The sequence below is a fragment of the Pongo abelii genome, chromosome 1 (genome assembly GCF_028885655.2).
Source record: "Pongo abelii isolate AG06213 chromosome 1, NHGRI_mPonAbe1-v2.0_pri, whole genome shotgun sequence".
NCBI classification, from domain to species: Eukaryota; Metazoa; Chordata; class Mammalia; order Primates; family Hominidae; genus Pongo; species Pongo abelii.
In genome coordinates this window covers 147,371,452-147,398,590 of record NC_071985.2, presented here as the reverse complement: position 1 = coordinate 147,398,590, position 27,139 = coordinate 147,371,452, and the positions used below count along the sequence as shown (strand labels likewise).

Below are 27,139 nucleotides of genomic sequence, written 5' to 3'. Positions count from 1 at the left end.
ACCTACTGACCTGTCTAGGAAACAAGGACAGAAATTAATCTTTGCTGAGACTCTTCTAAGGGCTACATTATTCAATTTATACCAAATCTGTGATGAGGGTTTCATCCAAAGAAAAGCTGAGGCCCGGAGAGGTTCTGGTCAATGGAACAGCAGTAGCATGAGGCTGCCAAGTGTGCCCACTCCAAAGGCCCCTCTCCCTTCACCCCACCTCATGAACTACTCTGCTCCAAGTTCTTGGTGATTCTTAAACAAAATAGGGAGCTCCATCCTTAAAGGATAGCTATAGGGGAGAATTATTTGGTGTTGTGACGAATTGCCCATAATCGGTATGTTTTAAAAATTGTCATTTTCATAAATGTGTCTCCTTAGAGGTGAAAACATCTGAAACTGAAATTAAGTGAGAGAGGCAGCATGGGTGTTGGGGGTAAAATTAAGTCAAACATTTTAGTCAGGAAGATGCAAAATGTTACATCTTTGTAACATTTTGTAACTAACATTTTGTAACTAACATTTTGTAACTAACATTTTGTAACTAAACAGACCATTGTTTAACAAGCCCGGTGAATAACCCAAGTAAGTAATAATAAAAACACACACACACACACAATTTAGAGGCTCTCCCTGAGCACATATGTATTAACTTGAGGCTTAAGAAGGCAGAAGTGTCATCTATCTGCTCTAGCCATTTGAAAGCAGCAACAACTTGCTAGCACTGACTTGATTACATAAAGCTGTTCATGGCAGAGTTCTTGGTAAAAAGGAAAACATCTCTACCCAAGTTCTGAAATCTTGTGCAAACAAAGTTCTCTCAAGTAAGCTGAGCTCTGCCCACAGAGCATTCTTCAGGGCTTAGTCTATGTATAAGCTGAGTTACCTGCTATTATCCACACAATGTCAGGAAAGATTTTATGAATGTATGACCTTAGCTTTTAAAAGGTGACCACAGAAGTTGACAATGACCTAAACTACTCACGAATGTCAGGCTTTCAGAAAAGAGAATGTTACTGACAATCCAGGGGACTACATGGTGCAGCTCTGCACTCTGAAACCAGGCAGGGAATTGCTGGTTTTAATAGTTGCTGGGGTGTGAGACACATGGAAATTGGGCTGCTCATGATACCTCTGGGAAACGGTTTGTTAGAAATAAACAAGGTTTTGTGAACAGAGCTCTACTACTCTGGGATCTGCTGGTTTTCACTGGCTAATTTCCCAGATTACTTCAGTAACTGCATGTCAACAGAAATCCAGCTTCTTCTGAGCACACTTAACCACCACTGTTTGCACAGAATGGAACCAACCCCTTGCTCACTCAGAGTGTTAGGATTTCTAGATCAGAAACACAGACAAATATGAGTTAAGTGAAGTTTCAACTTTCACTCCTTCATGTAACATTTACTGATCACCTACTCCATGCCAGGGCCTATGAGAGACATTAGTGATACAAAGATGATAAGGAGCATTCTGCTCCTTCAAGGGGCTCAGTCTAATCCACAAAAATAAACATGAAATACACATGATGCTAAAATGGGACAGATGTTACAATAGAAGAGAGAACATCTTGGGAGATCAGAAGGCAGTAGCCTATGCATCATGCTTCACAGAGGTGACATTTCAGTTGGGTGTTAACTGATGGCTAGGAAGGTAAAGAGATGATCATATGCAAACGTGGCAGTGAAATAGAGCGTGGCATGCTCAGGGAATGGCTATGGGGTGGCAACAAAGAGAGTTTAGAGGATTGCGGAAGAAACAGCTGAGGGTCTGGGCCCTCTTAGCTAGTGCAAGAGTTTGAAGTGGACTTGGGAAATTGAAGGTTTCCAGGGAGGCTGAGGCATAGATTCACTGGGAAAGGGGTGCGAGAGGTGGGATGAAATCCCAAGTGGATAACTGGTCCTACCCAATATCCAATCCAAATACAACTGGACAAATCTTTGCTGAAAGAAGGCCCAAATCTAGTGATGAATAGTACTGGTTTCAGCCATTATCTCTGGAAAAAGTCATGGCTACTGTTTCTCTTATAGACCAGAAAAGAAAGAAAGCCCTCTCCTTTCCATTCACCTGGATACACTAGCCCCCTACATACTCCGGTCATCTTTTTTTCTCTATGATCTCACTTCTCCAGTGCATCTTCCACATTGCTATCAGAGCTTCATCTTAAAACACAACTTAAAAACCTGGTTTCTCAACGCCTATAGAATCTTAATCCCCAATTTTTTAGTACTCTTAGCTTTTCCTCGCACAATATACCTTTCATTTCTACATTGCTGTGCCTTTGCTCATGTAGGAATGACATGCCTTTCTCCCCTATTCTCAATGTATCAAATTCTACTTGTCCATCGAAGTCCAGCATAATGGCCGCTTCCTCAAGGAAGCTCCCTTAATTCTTCTCATCATGATTATACCTTCCTCTGACCCATATCATCTTGCTGGTTCCAGCTAAGACCCATGAACTCTGCCTTGTCTTTTAGATGGCCTGTGGGAAGCTTCTTAGAAGCAGGCCTCTTAATTAGGTGGAAAGGAAAGAAGGGAGACCAGAAGGGAGGAAGAAGCTTGCTTTTCAGTAGACAAAATAACTGACTCTTGGACAAGAATCAGGTATTCAGAGTCAGTTGAACAGTAAGCAAGTAAGACAAGGTTGAAGGCCAAAGTAGATTATGTTTTCCAAAGATGACCTCAACAAAATTTCCTAAGCTCTTCTATAGGTAGCCTCGCATCAAGAAATGGAGCCTAACTTCCCTCATCTTGAATCTGGGATGGCCTTATGACTGCTTGAAACCAACAGAATGCAGCAGGACTTTCGAGGCTAGATGAGAAAAAAAGAGGGCTTCCTCCTTGTTCTCTTGAAATTCTTGCTCTGAGGGGAGGCAGCTGCCATGTAAGATATCTAACCACCCTGAGACTAAGGTGCCACATTATGTATTCCAATAGATAGTCCCAGGTGAGCTCACACTTCCAGCCACCCCTACCAAGGTACCAGATGTGTGAGTAAAGTCACCTTAGAACCTCTCAGCCAGCCAAGCTGGCAGCTGGGTACCACTAAGTGACCTTAGTCATTTCCAGGAGGAACAGTAGAATCACTCAGAGGAGGCTCGCCAAACTGCTGATCCACAAAACCCATGTTTTAAGTTACTAAGTTTGGGGGTAGTTTATTACACAGCAGTAAATACTGGAAAAGCCAGGGAGTGAATTTTTGACCCTGCTTTTTATTCCTAAAGCTAACCAGTCTTCTGAAAGAGTCAAAATCACTGTTCAATTCATGATTAAAACTTTTGGGATCTCTAGAAATCATGTAGTTGCTTGGTGAGAAACAGGGAGTGACGTGGGTCCTAACTATGAAGATGAGGCCAGAAGAAACTGGAGGCCCAGAGGTTGGTTACCAGCAAAGGGCACCATTGCTGACCTAACCATAGACAGCAGGCAGACAGGCACAGGCCTGCAGATGCTCACTGCACTTTGCAGAAGCACAAATTGGAGGTCAGAGGCATGAACAGATTCTTCATTTCTGATAGACAGTACAGTCTAGAGGTCTGATATTTGTTGTATGAATCCACTGCATCTGGGGATTGTCAGCAATATTGGTGGTAGTGTTTACCGTGAGGCAATGGGCCACTAAGGGGTCACAGGTGCCACATAACTGGATATGTGATCTGGACTCTCCTTCCTTCTGAAACGTTGTAGTGAGAGAGCTCAAAGGCTGGAGAGTTGGAGCTAGTCTGCCAGACTCTCCATGGAGGGACTTTCTGGGGATTCTCGCTGGGAGTTGTCTGTCTTGGTTCACAAGGAAGCCCAGGCCTCTGTGCCTGCCCTGGACATCTTGGCTTGAAGATTACACTTGCTGCTCACACAATGTTACATCTCACTTTGCAGCATTCCATGGAACTCATTTGTTAAATGTTAGCACCCACATGTCCTCCACTAGTTTTCAACCATTCTTCTGAGCACTAAATGGAACATTCCTCTTTTCTGAGTTCACAATAGCTTCTTTTTCCTAATGACCATCTTTAAGATCTCTCATAGTGATTTAGATCTAGTCATGCCTGAAAGAGAGGCCAGCTCAAGACCAATGTACAGGCCCTCGTAGTTTTCCTAAAAAGGAAATTGTAAGATTTTTTTTTTTTTTTTTTTTTAATCTCTAAAGCAGCTTTCTTTTACTGGGAGAAGAGATCAGTATCATGTCCCATACTTTCCAAAGACCTCTAGTATTCTTATTCAATGAATATTTTTAAAGCCAGAATTCTGACTGAGAATGTGCTTTAAGTTGATTTTTACAAGAATAATATTTTGTGGTGATTTTTAAATGACTGGAAATTGCATAATTTTCAGGATTATAACTGTGTATATTTCCCTCATGTAAATATTAAGATTTCTCAATCTCCTGGAGAAGTCTTAACTTTGTCTCTACTTTTATAATAAAGTCAAGGATTTATTAACTGCACTGCAACTAAAATATTAAACAAAAGGCCTTTCACACACAGATTCAGTGTTAAAAAGCCTCAAATCAAAACAAATGGAGAAATTGGCTTTAAAGCCAGAAAGAATCAATTGTTTTTAGGTCAGTTTTGGTTTGGGGAACCTAATGAAGACTGATTGCTCAACAAGGGCTGTGATTAGTGCACTGTCAGTCATTGCTAATCACTACAGTACCTCACATTGCCTGTCCTGAATCAAGACACTTTTCCCTGCACAGACATTTCTCAGTATTCTTGACTACTAGCATACATGTTAATAAGTCTATTAACAGGCAAATGCATACTAATTAACATGTACATTGTTATTTAAATATTTAAGAGGGAGTGCTAAGTCCCTTTTTAAATGTCATATTATGCTCAGTTATGACATCATTTGAAGCTAAATTAGAGAAACCAAGCAGAGCATTTTTCAGTAGTTTATCTGCCTCCTTATATCCTAAGTTCTTTGAGGGCAGGATCTGGGTATGATTCATCTTTAAATGCTTCTTGGTGCCTGGCATAGTGCCTTGCACACTGGAGTGGCACAGTAAATAGTTTTGGAATGAACAAAAAGAAAGAAACCTCCTTGAATAGGAGACACTGGATTTGGCTTGAACATATAGACTGGTTCTCTGACAACCACAGGATTTAAGGAACATTTGTACAGCATTGTATAGTTGGCAAGCACTTCCATACATTTATTGTCTGTCAGCCAAGTGTCAATAAGTTTAGTTCACTATTGAGTAAATTGACCTTAGGAAGGTTATGGGATTCAACCCAGATTTTTAAATTCCCTACTATATGGAATTACTATATTGTATTCATACATGAACACAAACACATACACACAATCATCTGCCAAAAATTCCTTCAAGAGGCCTGTGCTTTTAACATGTCCTCATCTACCCGCCTCATTATTGTCAAAGCTATATTTGCAGGGGAAGGATTGAACAGCATATCTAAGATATAAATTTCTTCACTTGAAGCCAGAGATGCCCACACCCATGCCCACAGAATACACAGAGTGGCTGATCGACTCAACTTCTCATGAATGCACAAACACTCAGTGCTTGGCTCTGCAAACATTCACAATTAATCATCAAGTATAGTTTAGGAAGACGACAAAAAGTCAATTTGAATTGGTAAAACCTAAAGGTCTGGTCCAGAAGAAAGCTGAAATTAAGGATTCTTGATCCAAAATGTTTAGGTCTTCCTTGCAATAGCAGCAATATGGCAGTAAGGTAAAATTCTCCATGCTTCTTATTTTGACATGTTTTTAAACATTATATAAATACACTTTCCATCAAAATAATTTAAAGGCAGTCAGCACCCAGGACAGGAAAATGTGCTAACCATCCTCCCTACCCTACATTTCCACAATACAGGTATGAGTGGCGGGTAGAACAGAAGGCATGAGCAGGCTGGGGAGTGCGGCCGCTGCCGCCGCCACCGCCTCCTCCTCCTCCTCCCCCTCCTCCTCATCCTCCTTCTCCTTTCCCCTTCCTCCTTCTCCTCCTTCTCCTGGGAACCAAAGCCAAAAAATGTTCCTTGTTACTGCTGGTTCTTTGATCTCTTACTCTCTATTTTTAGAACACTCCTGTCCAACACCCTCTGCCCCATTGCCATGACCTTTCATGACATGCTTCTCTTCTCCTGGTGGTTATTTTGGGATCATATTCCTTTCCCAAAGTATTACTACAGCTAGGATTAATGTATGAGGTAGATCACCACAAGTCCTTGCTTGAAAATGTACCCAAAACACATGTTCCTACATGCGGGTGAGAAAGCGGCTGTATGAAGGACACGTCATCTGTATTTTTAGTCATCAAAGCATTCTAGAAGGACTGCTTAATGAGGTAGATACCACACTGTCACAAGACAACATTATCTAGATGCAGAATTTGGGCATGTGGAATTAGATAATGTGTCCAGCACAGCTAAAGGGGTGTGTGTGTGTGTTGTTTAAGGGGTAGAAAGAAAGGAGACATAATCATAAAGGAGATATAGGATTTATTACTTTCAAGTTTCTTTCAGAGTTTACATCTCCCTAAATCTACAAACCACGTATAACAAGAATCAATGCTTTCAATGAAGGAAAGTCAAAGAGATCAAACATGCTTTGACTGTTCAGTATCCCTTAGAAAAGTATTTCTATACAGAATTTTTTAAAGTAGAATAAAAATGGCTGGGCATAGTGGCTCCTGCCTGTAATCCAAGCACTTTGGGAGGCCGAGGCAGGCTGATTACCTGAGGTCAGGAGTTCTAGAACAGCCTGGCCAACATGGTGAAATCCCGTCTCTACTAAAAACACAAAAATTAGCCGGGCATAGTGGTGGGCACCTGTAATCCCAGCTAATCAGGAGGCTGAGACAGGAGAATCACTTGAACCGAGGAGGCAGAGGCTGCAGTGAGCCGAGATCATATCACTGTACTCCAGCCTGGGTGACAGAGCAAGACTCTTTCTCAAAAAAATAAAAAAGAAAAGAAAAGAATAAAAGCTTCCTCACCAGAAATAAGACCAACATCTAGATTCAGGGGAAAATCTCTCTTCAGTGAAGACAGGAACTATCTTTTGCATTTACCACTATATCTCTCGTATTAAGTACAGTGTTAAATAGCTACTCAGATGAGATAATTTGATATAACAGTAACAGCTAATCTTTATTGAGCACTTAGTGTATGGCTATGTGACATGCACTATTCTTGAGTTCTGCATCAATTAAATAATTGAATGCTTACAACAATGTTATAAGATATGTGCTTGTGCCATCCCCATTTGAGAGATGAGGATACTGAAGTGTAGAATGGCCAGATACCTTGTTCAAAGTTGGACAGCTCTTAAGTGAGAGAGCCAAAATTCAACAACAGACACTTTTGGATTCAAAACCTATGCTTGGAAAGTAAAGAAATTAGCTTTTTTTCACTGTAACATGCATGAAAAATTTAAAGAGAAGAACTGAACTTAGTGTTATGGGCTAAATTGTGTCTCCCCGCCCCCAAATTCATATATTAGAGTCCTAACCCCCAGTATCTCAGAATGTGATTGTATTTGGAGATAGGGTCTTTAAAGAGGTAATTAGGTTAAGTGAGATCATTCAGAGGGCCCTATTCCAACATGACTGGCATTCTTATAGGAAGAGGAAATTTGGACACAGACATGAGTAGCAGGAAGAGTATCTGAAGACACAAACAGAAGGTGGTCATCTGCAAGCCAAGAAGAGAGGCCTCAGAAGAAACCAACTCTGCTGATACCTTGATCTCAGACTTCTAGCCTCCAGAATCACGAGAAAACTAGTTTGTGTTGTTTAAGCCACCCAATCTGTGAGACTCTGTTATGGCAGCCCTAGCAAACGAATACATTCAGTGTTAAGATGTAAAATAGGAGCCAAAGAAAATGCACTTGGTCCAAACCAGTAAAAAAAAAATGTCAATCTGGTTGCGTGCAGTGGCTCATGCCTGTAATCCCAGCACTTTAGGAGGCCAAGGCAGGTGGGTCACTTGAGTTCAGGAGTTCGAGACTGGCCAACATGGTGAAACCTCGTCTCTACTTAAAATACAAAAATTAGCTGGGCCTGGTGGCGGGCACCTGTAGTCCCAGCTACTTGGGAGGCTGAGACAGGAGAACTGGGTGAACACAGGAGGCAGAGGTTGCAGTGAGCCAAGATCGCACTACTGCACTCCAGCCTGAGCGACGGAGCAAGACTCTGTCACAAAACAAACAAACAAAAACCAAAGTCAATTTAAGACATATAGTTGTTTCTGTTCCATGGATATAAATTGACCAGTTATACAACTTTTGCAAGTTCCATTGGGTGGGATGCCTATCAGGACACTCTTTTTGATGGCCCAGACAACTCCATTGTCACAAAATGAATACAGAAACAAAAAAGTGACTCCAGTTCTAGTTTGTGATGGGTCTCTATGTTTTTTGATTTTATCGCCCTCAGGTATTTTCATGTTCTGAGTAAAGCCTCTTTCTTTTCTATATACTCATTTATCAGGTGCCTCATGTTTTTAAAATAAAAGTTTTAAAAGTAATAATGCAAAAAGTAGTATATAAGTTATACTAAAATAAAATAAGAATATGAAAATCATTCATAATCTCATCATCTGGAGATAAATGCTATTACCAAAGAATACATATTATCTTTATGTAAAAATGGGATCTTGATGTACATAGAATTTTTTGCTCTGCTTTTGTCTAATTAACATTGGTTTGAAAGCCTTTTCTCAAGTCATTAAATAGTCTTCAAAAATCATGCTTCTTAATGGCTGCATAATTCCTCCCAAAGGAAATACTATAATTTATTAAATTCAACACTAACAAGGTTATTATGAAGCAGGCACTTTTCTAAACTGGTAGTGGAAGTATAAACTGGAAAACAGTTTGACATTATATATCATTATTAAAGAATTCATACCCCTGACTCAGTAATGAAAGGTATAAGAAAGGTATTAATGTGCAAGCCATCACTTTCTCAGTGAAGTCATTTCTGACCATTGCATTTGAAATTGCACACCTGACTTTTCACTTTGACTAGTAGAGAGCCCTCAGTGTCATCCTAGGTCATTCAGTAGAGACACCAGTAGAGTCACACCTTAGTAGGAGGACTGAACTATCTCTTGAGTGAAAGTTATTCTAGACCTGCCCTAGAAATATATTAAAATAGGCCTCAAATGGGTCAAACTGATCTACATGTAATTTACTCCCCAAGACAAAGCTCAATACTATTTAAAGAATGACAACAAATCCCCAACTCAACAACATAATAGCCATAATACTCAGCTTTCAGTTAAAAATTACTGGACATATCAAGAAGCAAGAAAATGTGATCCAAAAGAGGAAAAAAAATCGATCAATAGAAGCAAACTTAGAAATGATGGAGATAATGAAATTAGAAGGTAATACCATTAAAACAACTATTATAGCTATGTACTAGTATTTAAAGTAAAACATAATGTGATGAGAAGTGAAAATCTTTTTTTAAAGAATGAAATAGAACTTCTAGGGATGAAGAGTATAACATATAAAATAAAGATTTCACTGGATGAGTGTAGAAGCAGATATGACTCTGCAGAAGAAAAGATCAGTGAACATGAGGGCATAGCAAATTAGAATATATCCAAAATGAAGCACACAGAAAAAGACTGAAAAAAAAATTAACAGAGCTTTTTGTCTTGTGGAATAATAGCAAGCAGTCTGACACATGCAAACTTGTCCACATGGAGAGAAGTAGGAGGACAGAACAAGTATAAATTATGGTGAGAAATTTTCCCAATTTGATAAAAAGAATAAACCCACAGATCCAGGAATCTAATTAAATCCCATGCAGGATAAAAATGAATGACACCAAGACAAATCATTGAAAACCAGTGATAAGGAGAAAATACCAAAAGCAGCCAGAGAAAAAAAGACTAATTACCTACAGAGTAATCAAGATGAAATAAACAGCAGACTTTTTGTCAGAAACATGTAAGCAAAAAGACAATGGAACAACATCTTTAACATGCTAAAAGAGGCAGGGGAGGGGAAAGCCTGTCAATCTACAATTCCAAACCCAGCAATAATATTCTGCCTAAATGAAGGCAAAATAAAAACTGTTTTAGCAAAATAAAAGCAAACAGAACTTACTGTTGGCAGACCTGAACTATAAGAAATGTTCAAAGAAGTTCCTCTAGTAAAAGAAAAATCATATGAGAGAAATTTGGATCTATACAAAGGAATAATGAATGTCAGAAATGATAAACATGTGAGTAAATATGAAACACTTTCTTTAAAATATAATTGAAGAAAAAATATTTACATTGAAATATGGAGTGTGTAACATATATAGAAGTACAATGTATGATGCAATAGCACAAAGACTCTTGGGGGAAAATGAAAATATATTATTGTAAGGTTCTTACATTATATATGAAGTAGTCTAATACTATTTGAAGAAAGACCAGTAAGTTTAACAATGCACATTGCAAACCCCAAAGCAATCAATTAAAAAAATAAGTAGCATTAGAATGATTTTTACATTGGAACTATATAGAAAATAATAAAAAGAATAAGGCTTAAATCCTTTGGAGAAACTAAGTATCAATTCTGACTGAACTGATTATTGCTTATAAGAAACTGGCAACCTATTTTGAAAAAGTGTATGTTATCTAATGAGAATCTTTAATGTGTCTGTAATTAATATTAATGTATAAACATTAAGGTTTTTTTCCTATTGATTCTACATTTTTTTATGGAAAGTAAACAAATTAATGAGCATCTTTAACACAAAATTAACTGAAATTTTTAAAAACGTATGTTCTTTGTGTAATAAAATCTATATTATGTTATTCTACATCATTAAATATTTGTTTACTTTTCCTCATACGACTTTAACAAAAAGATAATGTCATTCCATTCAGGGAATGTATCCTAGTGGTTTACATATAGACTTTAGTATCTGACTATCTGGGTTCCAACCTCAGCTTGACTATTTACCAGACATACGACTGTGAGCATGTTACTTAATACCTTTGTATTGTAGTTTCCTGTAATGTAGGGAAAATAGTGCCTACCTCAAAGAGTTATTAGGAGGATCAAATGAATTAATATATTGAAAGCATTTAAAAACATACCAGGAAAATAGCAAGTACTATAAGAGTGTTAACTATAATTTATAAAAATTACTATACTATGGCTAGAGAACTGAGATCCAAAGAAATAAAAAATACAGATGTTGTAAAAAGAAAAAACTACTTGGGAACTATTAGGTTGGTGCAAAAGTAATTGCACCAACCTAATAGAAGAGCTACTTTAGTTCTACCCTATCACTAACTAGTTGTGTGGCCACAGACATGATGCTAAATGTCTCTGGGCCTCATTTACTCATGTGTTCTCTTCTCCCTCATATCCTACTGTGATCTCTTGCACAGATATGAAGAATCTAGTGTATTATATTATGTTAAGTACCAAGACATTCTCTCAAGGTTCTTATTGGGGAGAAAGTCACATTTAAAATTAAAGTCATGTTTAAAATTAAAATTAAAGTCACAATTAAAATAGTACAACATGTTAGGTGTAATGATGGAGACCAGAGAACTGCCTGCCACTACAGAAAGCCAGTGAATCCATGGGCATTACTAAACTCTTGTCACCCAAAGGAAGGTCAACTTAGAACGTATACTTCTACGGCTACTGTTCTAATTTTGATCGTGCTTCTGCCATTGATGATATTAGCTCATGGAACTAAACTTTATTGGATGTTGGATTAGTAGGTGAATGATTCCTTTTGCAGCTTCTTTCTAAGGAGAATTTGCAAATGCCATCAAGGGTCACCCTGTTTGACACAGTTGCTTCTAATCCCTCCAAATAATGAAGCCATAATTGACTACGCATTTTTATTCTTATGTAAGAAGCTACTTTTAAGATAGCATCATAGCAGCTAATTACTACAATTTTAAGTTTGAACCCCTTCTAATCCCTAATAATCCAAGGTAGAACAAAAGGCCAAAAAATATACAATGGCTTTATTAAAAAAAAAAACAGAAAACATGAGAAATTTTAATGCAATAATCTCACTGTATTAAATCATATTTAAGAAAAGATAGATATGAAGTTGATTTAGAAATTATTATGACTATCATAAATAATTGAGGATATTTAAAGATAAACTAATAATGCAGGGCATTTTTAATAGTTTACCACAAAGACCAGTCACGTTTGTTCCCTTTAAAATATGATTTAATCAAAAAGAAGAATAAAAGTTTCTGTTATGGGTTGAGTTGTGTCCTCCAAAAAGACAGGTTGAAATCCTAAGGCCTAGTACCTGGGATTGTGGCCTTGTTTGGAAATAGGCTGTTTACAGATGTAACAAAGTTAAGATGAGGTCATACTGAATCGGGATGGACCTAATCCAATGACTGGCGCCCTTCCATAAAAAGAGGAAATTTGATCACAGAGACACAGGCACATGGAAGAGAAGGCCACGGAAAGATGGAAGCAGATATTGGAGTGACACACACACAAACCAAGGAACACTGAGAACTGCTGGAAGCCACCAGAAGCTAGAAGAAATAATTATTTTCTATAACCATTGAAGGTAGCATGGCCCTGCTAACACCTTGATTTCAGACTCTCAGCCTCCAGAACTGTGAAAGAATAAATTTCTGTTGTTTTAAGCCACCCAGTTTACAGTACTTTGGTATGGCAGCCCTCAGGAATTAATACAGTTTCTTCAGCAAAATTCCAATGGCAGGACTTCTACTTTCAAGCCAAAATGGAGGAACAATGATTTTCCTGCCTGAAACAAATAATAAAACTGGACAAATTATATAAAACAACATTTTTCAGACATAGGACACCAAATTGCACAGCATAGTGATTGCTTAGAGTGGGGAAACAAGACAAAACCTACAATTACCCCAGCTTACTGCTTGAAAAGAAGATCTAAGCTGTAGCACAGGCAGGGGGAACCCAGGCAGTCGGAACCCAGGCAGTCTAGCAGTCTCCCTGGGTTGATGAGAGCTAGTTTTTTGGTGAAGCCATTATGTCTAGAGATAATGGGCAGAGTGCTGGACAGGAAAGAGCTACACAAAGAGAGCTCCAGAGATCTGAAAAGGGCACCCCTTATGTCTTCAACTAAGTTCTGTTCAGTACATTCAGATGAAGAAATTATCCCAGGCTGGGGAAAGAACTGCCTAAAAGGAGCAGAAGAAACAATTCTTGCAACATACAAAGAGCTGGGAATATTTTGTGTTCTCAGCAGCCAGAGTGGAAAACTTCACAAATTATGGGGCAGCAAGTGGGATATTCAGAAAGGTTTTGCCTCAGTCCTGGGGACAAATCAGCCCTAAATTAAATGCCACTTTGGTCTCTACAAAACTTAAAAGTAAGACTTGAAAGCATTAAACAGTTTCCAAGTAACTGTGTTCCAGAACAAAATTCAAGAATATTTTAAGGAATATAATATCTAACACCCGACAAGGTAGAATTCACAATGTATGACATCCACTCAAAACTTACTAGCATGCAAATAAGCAGAAAAATATGATCTAAAATTAGGAGAAAAATTAATCAATGTAAACAGACTCAGAAATGACACACATGATAGAATTAGTAGGTAAAGAGATAAGAGTTATTAACTATATTCCATATACTGAAAAAGGTTAAGGAAAGATTAAGCATGCTAAGTAGCAACATGGAAGATATTTTAAAAGATCGAAGTCAAGCTTCTAGAGTTAAAACTACAATGTCTAGGGCTGGGCGTGATGGCTCACGCCTGTAATCCCAGCACTTTGGGAGGCCAAGTTGGGCAGATCAAAAGGTCAGGAGATCGAAACCATCCTGGTCAACATGGTGAAACTCCATCTCTACTAAAATACCAAAAATTAGCTGGGCATGGTGGTGTGCACCTGTAGTCCCAGCTACTCGGGAGGCTGAGGCAGGGGAACCGCTTGAACCCGGGAGGCGGAGGTTGCAGTGAGCTGAGATCGCACCATTGAGCTCCAGCCTGGCAACAGAGCAAGACTCCATCTCAAAAAACAAAACAAAACAAAACAAAACAAAACTACAATGTCTGAGATAAAAAAATATATATAATAAATGTGATTAACAGCAGATTATATACCTCCCATAAAAGATTAATGAACTTGAGATATAGCATTAGAAATTTTCCATAGTGAAAACAGGGAAAAAGACTAAAAGTAAAAAACAAAGAGAGTTCCAGTGAGTTGGTGAAAACTTTGAATGACCTAATACATATGTAATTGGAGTCTTTGAAGTGCAGAGAAAGGTAGTGGTGAGACCAAAACACATTTGAAAAAATAATAGCTGAAATTTTTGTTTAAATTTCATGAAAAATTTAAACTCACAGATCCAAGAACACCAAGTGCAAGAAACATGAAGAAAACTACACCAAGGCACATCACAAATTGCTTAAAAATGGTAATAAAGCCAGATGCAGTGGTTCATGCCTGTAATCCTAGCACTTTGGGAGGCCCAAGAAGGCAGATCACTTGAGGTTAGGAGTTTGAAACCAGCCTGGTCAACATGGTGAAACCCCTCTCTACTAAAAATACAAACAAATTAGCCAGGCATGGTGGCGGGTGCCTGTAATCCCAGCTACTCAGGAGGCTGAGGCATGAGAATCACCCAGGAGGCAGAGGTTGCAGTGAGCCGAGATCGTGCCACTGCACTCCACCCTGGGCGACAAAGCAAGACTATGTCCAGAAAAAAAAAAGGAGAAATTCTTAAAAGCAGCCAAAGAAAAGATACATTGTGGCCAGGTGCAGTGGCTCATGCCTGTAATTCCAGCACTTTGGGAGGCCAAGACAGGTGGATCACGAGGTCAGTAGTTTGAGACCAGCCTGGCCAACATGGTGAAACCCCATTTCTACTGAAAATACAAAAAAAAAAAATTAGTTGAGTGTGGTGGCACACACTTGTAGTCCCAGCTACTCAGGAGGCTGAGACAGGAGAATCAGTTGTACCCAGGAGGCAGAGTTTGCAGTGAGCTGAGATCGTGCCACTGTACTCCAGCCTAGGCGATGGAACAAGACTCCATTAAAAAAAAAATGCACAGAGAAGAACAAATTTTCGAATGTCAGCTGATTTCTCATCAGAAACAACATAAGCCAGAAGCAGCAGGGCTATAATGCAATGAAAGAAAATACTGCCAACCTAGAAGTCTAATATCCAGTAAAAATATCTTCTAAAAATTAAGGTGAATATACAAATCAGTGCATAAAACAACTGGTTAAAACCTTATTAAAGTCTGTAGTCTAGTTATTAGTATTGCTCTCATGTCAGTTTCCTGGTTTGATATTGTACTAGTGATAAGATGCCACTCTTGGAGGAAGCTGGGTGAAGGGCTCATGAGATTGACTCTATGAACTATTTTTGCGACTTCCTATGAGCCTATATTATTTCAAAATAAAAAGTTGAAAAAAAGAAAATTAAAAAAAAGTTTTTCAGATATGCAAAAGCTAAAAGAATCCATTGCCAGCACACCTGCACAAGAAACATTAAAAGAAGTGCTTCAGGCAGAAGCAAAAATAATACCTAAACAAAGGAATAAGGAGCACCAGAAATGGTAAATATAAAAGACTTTTGTCTCATTTTGTATATCTTTCTAAAGATAATTGGATGTTTAAGGCCAAAGTATTGGCTGGGTGAGGTGGCTCACGCCTGTAATCCCAGCACTTTGGGAGGCCAAGGTGGGTGGATCACCTGAGGTCAAGAGTTCGAGACCAGGCTGGCCAACATGGCAAAACCCTGTCACTACTAAAAATACAAAAATTAGCTGGGTGTGGTGGCACGCGCCTGTTATCCCAGCTACTCGGGAGGCTGAGACAGGAGAATCACTTGAACCCAGTAGGCGGAGGTTGCAGTGAAACGAGATCACACCATTGCACTCCAGCCTGGGCAACAAGAGCAAAACTCTGTCTCAAAAAAAAAAACCAAAAAACAAACCAACAACAAAGAGTTATAGTTCATAAGCCAATAAAAAAGGAAATACAACAGAATAATAAAACAATTCAATCCCCAAAAGGAAGAAAAGGTAGACAGTATTAAAAAGTAGAGAATGGGCCATGTGAGGTGGCACATGCCTGTAATCCTAGCACTTTGGGAGGTCAAGATGGGTGGATTGCTCCGGCCCAGGAGTTCAGCCTGGGCAATATAGTGAGAGCTCATTTCTACAAAAAATTATCTGGGTGTGGTGGTGCACACCTGTAGTCCCAGCTACTCAGGAGACTGATGTGGGAGGATGGCTTGAGCCTGGGAGGTGACGGTTGCAGTGAGCCAAGATTGCACCACTGCACTCCAGCCTGGGTGACAGAGCGAGACCCCATCTCAAAAAAAAAAAAAAAAAAAAGAAGAAAGAAAAATAAAGTAGTAGAGAATGTCACATTGAATAAGAAGGCAAAACCCAAACTATAAGAAACCTAATTTAAATATAAAGACACAAGTAGGTTAAAAGCAAAAGGATTTTTCAAATAGCATATAAATACTAATCAAAAGAAAACTAGAATAGGGATTAGATTTCAGAACAAAGAATATTACTAGGGATAAAGAAATTGTATTAGATTAGTTATGGTTCTCCAAAAGAAACAGAACCAGAAAAATGTATGTATGTATATATGTGTGTGTGTGTGTGTGTACATGTGTGTACGTGTGTGTATGTGTAGAAGTAGAGAGAGATTTATTATAAGGAATTGGCTCATGTGAGTATGGAGGCTGACAAGTCCCAAGATCTGTAGTTGGCATGCTGGGAGACCTAGGAGAGTTGATGGTGTAGTTCCAGCCTGAAGGCCAGCAGGCTTGAAACCCATGAAGAATCAATGTGTCACATTGAGACTGAAGGCAGAAGAAACCTCACATCTCAGCTCAAAGGTAATCGGGCAGGAAGAATTATCTCATACAGAAGAGTCAGTCTTATTGTTCTATTCAGGCCTTCAGCTGATTGGATGAGGCCCACCCACATCAGAGAGTGCCATCTGCTTTACTCAGTCTACTGATTCAAACGCTAACCTCATCCAAAAACACCCGCACAGACACACTCAGAATGTTCAACCAAACATCTGGGACCCTGTAGCCCAGTCCAATTTAATGCATAAAATTAACCATCAATGATATGGTTTGGCTCTGTGTCCCCACCCAAATCTCATCTTGTAGCTTCCATAATTCCCATGTGTTGTGGGAGGGACCTGGTGGTAGATGATTGAATCATGGGGGTGGGTATTTCCCATGCTATTCTCGTGATAGTGATGGGTCTCACAAGATCCAATGGTTTTAAAAATGGGAGTTTCTCTGCACAAGCTCTCTTTTTGCTTGGTGCCATCCATGTAAGATGTGACTTGCTCCTTTTTGCCTTCCACTGTGATTGTGAGGCCTCTTCAGCCATGTGGGACTGCAAGTCCAATAAACTTCTTTCTTTTGTAAATTGCCCAGTATCAGGTATGTCTTTATTAGCAGCGTGAAAACAGACTAATTATGAAATGAAAGAGTCATTTCATAATCACAGATGAGTCAATTTATCCAGATGATATAGCAATTCTAAATGTTTATCCATCTAACAACAGAAGTTCAAAATACATCAAGCAAAGCCTAACAGAACTAAAAAGAAAAATAGACATATTCATAATTGTAGTTGGAGATTTCAATATTCCTCTCTCAATTATCCAAAGAATAGGTAGACAAAAAAATCAACACTATCAAACAATTTTGCCTAACTGACATGTATGGATCACTCCACCCACAATAGCAGACTAGAGATTCTTTTCAAGATGGACTATATTCTGGGCCATAAAACCAGTCTCAAGAAGTATAAAAGAATTCAAGTCAAACACAGTTTATTTTCTGACCACAATAAAATGAAGCTAGAAATAAATAACAGAATCATACCTGGAAAATATCCAAATATCCTAAATAACACACTTCTAAATAACCTGAGTCAAAAAAAAAATCAAAAAGGAAATTAGAAACTCTTTTAAACAGATTAAAAATAAAAACATAACATGTCAAAATATGTGAGATGCAGCTGAAGCAGGAGTAGAGGGAAATTTATAGCATTAAGTGCTTATAATAGAGAGAAAATGTTTTCAACCAGTGACCTCAGCTTCCATATTAAGAAACTAGACAAATAAGAGAAAATTAAACCCAAAGCAAACAAAGGAAAGGAAATAAAGACAGATGGCACATCATGAACAACAGAGGAATCAAATAAAACAATATCCCAAAATGCCACTAAATGTAATGGAATCCTGCAACACTGTCATTTTACCCAATATGCTCTCCCTTCTTATCCACTGTGCCCACTGCCTAGGGAAGGGTTTCAAATAATCAGGCTCACCTTTAACACTATACAACAGAAACCTTGCATCATTTCAAGTAAGGCCAAGAACATAATTCACACATCCACTAGCTATCATTAGAGCACCAGAAGGCACACGTTTACCCAAAAGGCTATGCACATTAGGAAGCCTAGATTGCTTACCAAAGGGAAGTGCAAAGACATTTAAAATAAAAATATGCAACTCCTTATGAATGAGAGTTCATAATTAAAGGATCCTTATTAAAGGATCCTCAAGTCTTTGCTAACACTATGTCCAAAGCATAATAAATTATATCCAAGCAGAGAAAAACACAACTTGCCCTTCCAAGCTTTATGGAGGAAGCTCTGGAAGTCTCAAGAGCAGTACCATCCAGTGTGACAAGAAGACTTCACCCCAGTGTGGGGCAGTGTTCAGGCAGGGCTCCTAAAGCAGCTCATGTATACCGTACCTTTATGAAGTCACTCATTGTATACACACTGTTTACGCAAGCTCTCCTCTGGACTGTGTCGTCCTCAAAGTCACGGACCACATCTGTCATCTTTGTATCCCCAAACCCTAGTATGGTACAATCATTTCACAAATGTGCTTTAAAAGGCCTGTGTGAACTCCCCAAGAATCTACTGAGTTTTAAATAACACCTGATGCGATTGCCTGAAGACTGAACAGTAAAAACAAGACTTCAGATCCACATTGAAACCAAAGAACAGAGACTTATGTCTCCTTTCTGAGTTCAATTAGATTTTTAAAACATTCTTTTTAAAGTCGATTTGTTTTGTTTCCAGTCTACAGTAAGAGTTTGAGTGGGTCCAGGTTTTATCTGAAGCAGTCTGCCCATCCTTTTCCCATGATGTTCTGGAAGAAAGCAGACTGCTGATGACTCACAACTCAGCACACTTGTTAGTTCCTATGTACTGACACCAAATTGTGTTCCAAAAGAGAAGCCTTTACAAAGGATCAAAACCTGGCCCTAGGATGTGGTTCATGTTCTAAGCTTTCCAACATGGTGCTAAATTAACTGCATTTGGTTCCAGGTGGGTTAATGACTAATAGCTGGAGAGGTGATTTCAGGCAGAAATTGTCTCAATTCTCACTTTCTGTCACTTCAGAAGTTTTCCCTGAGTTTGTTTCCAACCCCATCTTCGTCCTCCACTTCCTTCTCTGGCCCCAGCTTTCAGGGTTGCAGCTCTTGGAAAAAGCATTTGCAGGATGGCCCAGCTATGCACGCTGGCCCTTTCTAGTTGCTTTTCCTGAACTGGGACTCAAGGACTTCTCCTCTGTTCAAAATAGCAGAGCAATGAAAGTGCAGGAAGCCCAGAGGAAAGAAAGGTGGAGGGAGTCTGGATTAGTGGTGATAACAAGAAATGAATCCATGAGAATGTCCTAATTCATGGTTGCTCTTCAGCTCTCTTGATTTCCACAACCTAGTCTTGCTAAGTCAGTTCTTCCTTATCACTCACTATACCCCATGCTCACAGTGACTGCTGACTTTCTTTATTTACCACAGAATGTGACCCTCCCCTCCCAAAGGCTCTCCAGGAGCTTCAGATTTAAACCAAGCTGACGCTGATCACAAACATTTGTAGGGCACATCTCAGTTTCTGGAGAGCTGAAACAAGACTTCATTCAATCCTCCCAATAATTCTGTGCGATATTATTATTTCTGTTTTACCACCCACGAGACTGAGGCCCGGTGAGATTAGGTGGTTAACCTGAGTTGCACTACAGCAAGTGTACCCTCTGACCCCTGCATTCTTTCTTGCTACCACGTAGCCTCAAAGCCTCTACAAAGAGTTCAGCCTTTCTTCTCCTGATGCCTGATATTTTCTATTTTTGTTTCTGAGCCTTCTCTCCCTTGCTTATTCCATACCTTTGATCCTTAACCTCCCCTCTCCAACACACACACTGTCACACACACACACACACACACCTCAGTGCACTTATCTAACACCTTCTTCATAAAGTCATCTAACTTCCTTCTCAAAGCAGTCTTCCAGGTTACAGCATAGTACTCTAGTGCAGCCTCAGACTGCCCGTGGCAACTCCCATCCATTTTTCAAACACAAAATAAGAAAATCATACTTCCTTAGTTATTTTTAATTATACTGCACCATTTCCTCTGGAATCTGTCATCTGTCCCTGGAAAACAGAGATTCCATATGTCTAAATCATTCTACCCAGTGCCTAGCAAAGAAGCAAAGATAAGTGCAGGCTATCACCATGCCTGTTCTCTGATCAAACCGATGGTGACAGGAATGTTCACGTGATGGCAATGATCCCATTCACTTTAATCTGTACCTCCTTTTAAAAGCTAAAGAGTCATCAGTGGCTCAAAGACTTCAAATCAGTGCATCTGAAAGTGATAAGGAAAGTGTAAAGGGCGGGCTCTATAAAGGCGAAGTGGTGGTAACAATAAAAAAAAAGAGAAAAATGGCAAACACACATAAAGGAAGTGAAAACTCAAGGAATCAGGACTGTGTAGCAGAAATGTAGAAAGAGGACGGAACTTGGAGTCAGACAGGCCTGGATTAGAATCCTTGTTTGGTCACATTCTAACTGTCTGATCCTGGACAAGTTGCTTAACTTCTCTGAGCCTTCATTCCCTAAGCTTAGAAAGATGTCAAAAAGCTCATCTCAGAGGGCTCTCCTGAACATGAACCTGTAAAGCGTTTGGCCCATGACAGTGCCCTGTAAATGTCACTTCCCTTCTCTTTCCCCTTCTGAAAGAAGGATCCATAATGATAAGAATTTTCAATAGCACCCAAAGTGTTGGTCCCATCTGTAATCAATGCATTTTAAGAGGCTCACCTGAAAGTTCTCACTTTTAGATGTTTTCTAATCTCTCAGGAATGTGCACATTCCTTGCAGTCCCCAGCTTCAAAGGGAACGTGTATGTTAGGGAATAACTGTGCCCAATCCCTCTCATCCACAAAAACATACACACTAACAAGACCTCACATCTTTAAAGGGTGAGACTCAGAGTTGGACATCCCTTGTCTGTACACCCAAAGCTGCACTGCTTTTAGAGCTTTAATCCACAGTATTGTATTATCTATTTAAACATTTGCATCTCCCCTAGGCAGCTAGAGTCATGAAGCAAAGTCCGTATATTATTCCTCTTTGCATTGCTGCCTAGCATGCAGCATGCCATACATGTCATGTTAATTAGAATGAACTGAATCATCTATCTTCTGGGTCTGCAATGCTTTAGCATATAGTCTACACTTTCTAATTCTCCCAAAGACATTTTCCAGAGCCTTGGAAATTTTAAGCATACAATACATATTGCCTTTGTCCTTTTAGAATGAACTGTTTATAAGCTTTTTTTTTTTTTTTTTTGTCTTTTGAAAGCCAAAACCTAACTACAAAGGAAGGGGTAAATGATTTCAGAGAAGCACCTGGCACTATGTTTTTTCCTTATTGCCATAATCTTGGGCAACCCCCACCCCACCAAACATTCAATGCTCAGGGACACCTTGTGTAAGGCACACGCAGGGTGTGCTTGGCAGGGGCCTGGAGGGCTCCGTGCTTAGTAACTCTGTTGTAAGGATAACCACAGGCTGTGGGAGGTGGCAGCTCTGCCTGCCTCAGGTAACAAAATTGATGGTGATGACTAAGTTACAGTAGACGGATCTCTCAATCTCTGAGAAGTTCCACCTCTGTTCTGACACATCTCTTTCTTTTTTCCTCCCAGAGGAAGTAGAAACAAGCTCAGGCAAGGGCGCCCTAAGGAGAGAACCCTTTTTCATTGTTTAACTTGTTTATTACCAGACTCTCATTAAGAAACTGTGGGCCACAATTACTGAAAACACAAGCTAAAGACACATTTAGAACAATATTTAAGTGACAGATTCACAGTCAGTTGTTAAGGGGAAGTCAAGAAGTTGCAGGCAACTTCCTGAACTTTAAGGCAGATTTCATGAAAGACAAATACCATGCTCTCCCTGAAAGGAATGGTCTTTGAAACAGGTATTCTGCTCTACCTTAACAACCCTGCCCCCTTGTACCAATTACCGACATCTAGCAAAGCTTCAATTTTCTCATCTTTTTAATGGAAATAAAATACCCTACAGAGTTGTTTATAAAGATCAGATGAGATTGTGTATACTAACCATTTAGCCAATGGGAGGCAAAGCCCAGGCCCCATAGATGCTTCCAACTATCCCTATGTCTCCCAAGTGCTAAGGCCAAGTGTCAGCCAGCACTAACGCTCAGGCATGGCATTTTTTACCTCTCTGATTCCTGGGGCACTTGAGTACACCACTCCTGAGCTGGTGCAATCCTATCATCTCATAGATGAGGAAACCAAAGCAAAACCTCACATGGCTCACCACTGCCTGTAGGCAAAGTCCCAGTGCCATGAAAGGTAAGCCTATTTGAGTGGTTTTTTGGACAGTCACTGGTGTCTCAGTGCAGCCAGAATACCCAGCTGGATGGATCCTTTTAATCATATCATCTATATACCATATACCAAAGAATTTTATTGATTTTATAACTAGAGTTCTAAAGAATAGAAAGTATTCTCTAGAGAATAAGACTAGCTCATTCTATGTTAATTGTAGTGAAGGTAAAGATAATGGTGGTGCTTGGCAGTAGGAATAATTGTAATTTATTAAGTACTTACTATGTGCCAGGCATCAGGCTGAGCAGTAAATGTCTTATGTTTTCTTTCACACAGTAAGTCCAACTGCTTGAATACTCCCTTACACTCAATCCCCAAGACTTGCAAAAGTTTGTCACAAATAAATCACTTCAATCTCTCTGTAGAATCTGTGTGCTCGTCTACTGTGCCCAGAGCAAATCCTTTCTAAATTCTGGATGTGCTATGTGTGATGTTAGTGGTTGGTTAAGAGACAGGTATCTCCAGAAATAAAACACGAAAGGCAGAGGTTAATTGCTGATTCTCTCAATCTGGAGCCAAGCCATTTGATAATGACTTATAATTATTATATTTCATATTGCTCAATCATCTCTAGAAGACAGATTGCAGGGTGTGGTGGGAGAGATGCCTTCCAGTCCTTTCCAATAAAATGTTTCTGTGTTATCACAAAACAAGAAGTTCTGTAAGGTAAGGGAGTTAGGAATGCTGGCTTCCTGCGGATAGATGCCAAGCGGAGAAAATAAACAGATAAGAGTTCCCATGGGATACGGATGCCCTAAAAAAGTGTTTCCTATCATATTGCCAAGGCGATGCCAGCTGCTTACAACATCAATTCAGGGGGACAGGAAGGAGGGAGATAGAGTAGTGGCTGGAGAGTGGATGAAGTAGAAAATTTGTAAAAAGCTAATTCCAATTTTGTTAATAGGTTATAAATTCCTACAACCAAGAGGTAAGTAGCAGCCCTGATTCTTAAACAAAATAAAGTCTAGACAACTTGACAATTAAATGGAGCCCAGGGTGCTGTTCCCTACAATTTCACAGGTGGCTGGGAGTTACAGAATGCTGGAGCAGGACAGATTCTTAGAGATATTCAGTCTGGAGATCACAACTGGCACCCACAGACATTGTCTTCTTGGATTTTCCAAGGATTAGCCTAGATGGCATTTTAACATTGTAATTAATTGCCAACATTTTAAAAATTTGAAGACTTCACATAAAAATTCAGATCTCTAGTATCTCTTTTTAAAATGAGAAAATAGGCAAACAGTGAACTTACATTTTCACCTAGTAACCATTCATCCTCTCGTAGATGGTCCCAGTGTCCCCATGGTTCCCAAGGCCGAGGCCAAATATCAGCCAGCACTAATCCTGAGTCATGGCATGGTGTTACCTGGCTGAATCCTGCAGGCACTTGAGTGTGCGTCCTCTGAGCTGGGAGAATCCTGTTATCTTATAGACAAGGAAACCTAGGCAAAAAGCTCACATGGCTCACTCTGCAAAGTTCCAATGCCATGACAGCAAGGCCATTCGCAAATGGTCCCAACTGACATCTCTTGCCAGTTTTCAGAAGGAATCCTATGGTCCAGTGCATCAGACTGATTGTTATGCCCAGTCAAGGCCCTGTTCCCTTCCTCTCAAATGTCCTGCCCTGCTATCAAACTCCTGTTCATCCTTTCAGCCCCAGATTAGTTGTTCCCCCTAACTCCTCTCAGGCAGTGAAGTATCCACACAGCATTTATGTACCCACTTCTGCAATATGCCTTACAGTCCTGTGGGGGACGTTCAATATTAAAATCCTCTTTTTCATGTCACCAGTACCTAGCACTATGCCATGACACATCACAAGCTCTGAATAAATCTGGGATTCAGGGAAGGGTAAATACACTGTCCTCAAATATATGGGTAATTAGTCCAGGCGCTATGGCTCATGCCTGTAATCCCAGCACTTTGGGAAGCCGAGGCGGGTGGATCACTTGAGGCCAGAAATTCGAGACCAGCCTGGCCAACGTGGTGAAAACCCATCTCTATTTACCTATCTATCTATCTATCTATCTATCTATCTATCTATATGTAATTAATTATAACACAGTTGGGGAGAAAACGGGTTAAAAACAGATGGGGAGCCTGGTGCAGTGGCTCACACCTGCCATCTCAGCACTTGGGGAGGCTGAGATGGGCAGATCACTTGAGCCCAGGAGTTTAAAACCAGCCTGAGCAACATGGGGAGACCCCATCTCTACAAAAATTAGCTGGGTGTGGTGGCGTGAGCCTGTAGTCCCAGCTACTCAGGAGGCTAAGGTGGGTGGATGGCTTGAGCCTAGGAGGTCAAGGCTATGGTGAGCCTAGATCATGCCACTGAACTCTAGCCTGGGTGACAGAACTAGACCACATTACAAAACAAACAAACAAAACAAAACAAAAAACTAACAACAAAAACAGACTGGGTCCACAATGAACACCCAGACTGATGAACCATGAAGTAAGTGATGCTGAAACCTTCATCTCAATGACAAATTCAATTCCTACCAGGCCAAGCCTTATTCCAGAAATAGGGATTGCCTGAACAATGTGGCTTATGAGGTGTCAAAAGAACCCCAGAGGTCCTAATTATCTTCCCCACCAGCCTGCCAAGGCGCTTAAAGACCACTCTGTAAATGTATCTGCATTAAGACCTTTTCTGTTAAAATACAACACTCCTTTTCTCCCTCCTTCCTAAGAGCCAGTACATTAGGCAATTCTCAGGGGTTAGCACAGCTTCAGGTAATTTATCAACTATTTTTTATATCTGATGCATTTCAGCTAGACTATTTGGGTAAGCTGTGATAGAGTTAAATAAAGGTAAATTTCCAGGAGAAGAGGATGGGCCTGAATGTCTGAGGTAAGAGATGGAGAGTAGGCAGTATAGCACAGTAATTAAGTGTGAGACCTTATTATCTGGGCCCAAATCCAGTTTCGCTGCCGGCTAGGTGAGTGACCTTTGGCTAGTCACTTACCTTCCATGCCTCCATTTCTTCATTTAGATAGAAAATGGTGTTACTCAGGAAGGGGAACATCACACACCGGGGCCTGTTGTGGGGTCGGGGGAGAGGGGAGGGATAGCATTAGGAGATATACCTAATGTTAAATGACGAGTTAATGGGTGCAGCACACTAACATGGCACATGTATACATATGTAACAAACCTGCACGTTGTGTACATGTACCCTAAAACTTAAAGTATAATAAAAATAAATAAATAAATAAAATTTAAAAAAAAGAAAAAAAAAGAAAATGGTGTTACCAAGATAACCTGCTTCAATGGGGCATCTTGAGAATTAAACGAATCAATATATACAAGGCATTTAAAGTGATGCCCAACCTATGTGAACCCTATATAATGTGTTAATTTCTGTCATTATTAGAGGGGATGACATGAGATTTGGCCCTGAAAGGAGCTGCTCTGGCTTTACTACTTGCTGCCTCCTTTCCCAATTTACTGAGAAGCAGTCAAGGTCCCGAGAGGATGAGCAGCGTCCCCAAGGCCACAGGCTACTGATGGCAGAGCCAGGACTTCCTATCCAGGGCTCCCCACACGCGGAACTTCTCGAGGAGGAAGAGGGGAAGGGGTCGTGGGAGGCCAGGAGAAACCGAGAGCCAGCTTTACCATGTGTCCCTTCTGGGGATAATGGAATCCAGGCCCTTCGGGGCTTTTCCCCAGAGTTGGCTCCACGTCCCGCTCTCGGGTGCGCTTGGTGTCCTCGCAAACGCCATCCTCCGAACATCTCCCCGCCCACACACACACATACACACAGAGCCCCACACCCTTGGCCGGACGCACCCTCTACGTCTGGCACAGCACGGCAACTCGTTGCCCCGCTGAGAAGACCAGTCAACAGGGGGGCGGACGGGAAAAGTGACACAATTGGGCCGCGGCGCCCTCGGCGCCAGCCTCCCACGCAGCGCAGAGCAGACTTCGGCCCTCAGAGGGGTGAGGACTGGGGCCGAACTGCCCGGGTCTACCCCGCCGCCCGCAACGCTCCGGGGTCCTGCGCGGAGGGAGGCCTGGGCGCTGGCGGCCGCGGCGCACTTTTCAGGAACGCGGCGGCCGCAAGGCTGCCAGGCCCGGTGGCAGGACAGCCGCCGCCGCCGCCACCGCCACCGCCCCCCGAAGCTAGATGACGGAGTCTTGAAAGACTTTCACCAAATATGGGCCGGGGCTGGAAACGTCCTGCGCCGCGCGCCGCCGGAAACCTCGAGTCTTGGCAACCGCGGTGACTGTGGGCGCGCCGGCGGGGTGGCCGGCAGGGGGCGGCGGTAGCAGCCGGGCAGGCGCGTCCGGATGCCTCGGGTCGCGCGTCCGGATGCCTCGGGTCCCGCGCCCTCCTGCCGTGCGGACCCTCTCCGCTCCCTCCGCAGGGGTCCCGGGGCCGACCGCCCTCTCCGCGCGTCGGCCACCCAGTTCCTGCTGTAGCCACCAGGATCCTGGCTTCCTGGGGCTCTCCTGGCTGTCAAGCCAAGGGGA

At 40.8% G+C, this 27,139-nt stretch overlaps 1 protein-coding gene across 4 annotated transcripts in view; it reads right to left on the bottom strand.

The window, feature by feature from the left end:
- The window catches only part of DDAH1 (dimethylarginine dimethylaminohydrolase 1), a 266,430-nt gene that overhangs the window by 238,130 nt on the left and 1,161 nt on the right, over nt 1–27,139 (bottom strand). For 3 of the 4 annotated variants that reach the window (XM_063718601.1, XM_063718596.1, XM_054531985.2), the window contains exons 1-2: nt 26,456–26,595; nt 25,632–25,704 (exon numbers count right to left, since the gene is read on the bottom strand). The exons of the other annotated variant lie outside the window; for it this stretch is intronic. The gene's annotated coding sequence lies outside the window, so the exon portion shown is untranslated. Of the gene's footprint in view, nt 1–25,631; nt 25,705–26,455; nt 26,596–27,139 lie in introns of those variants that run through there. 4 annotated transcript variants of the gene reach the window in all.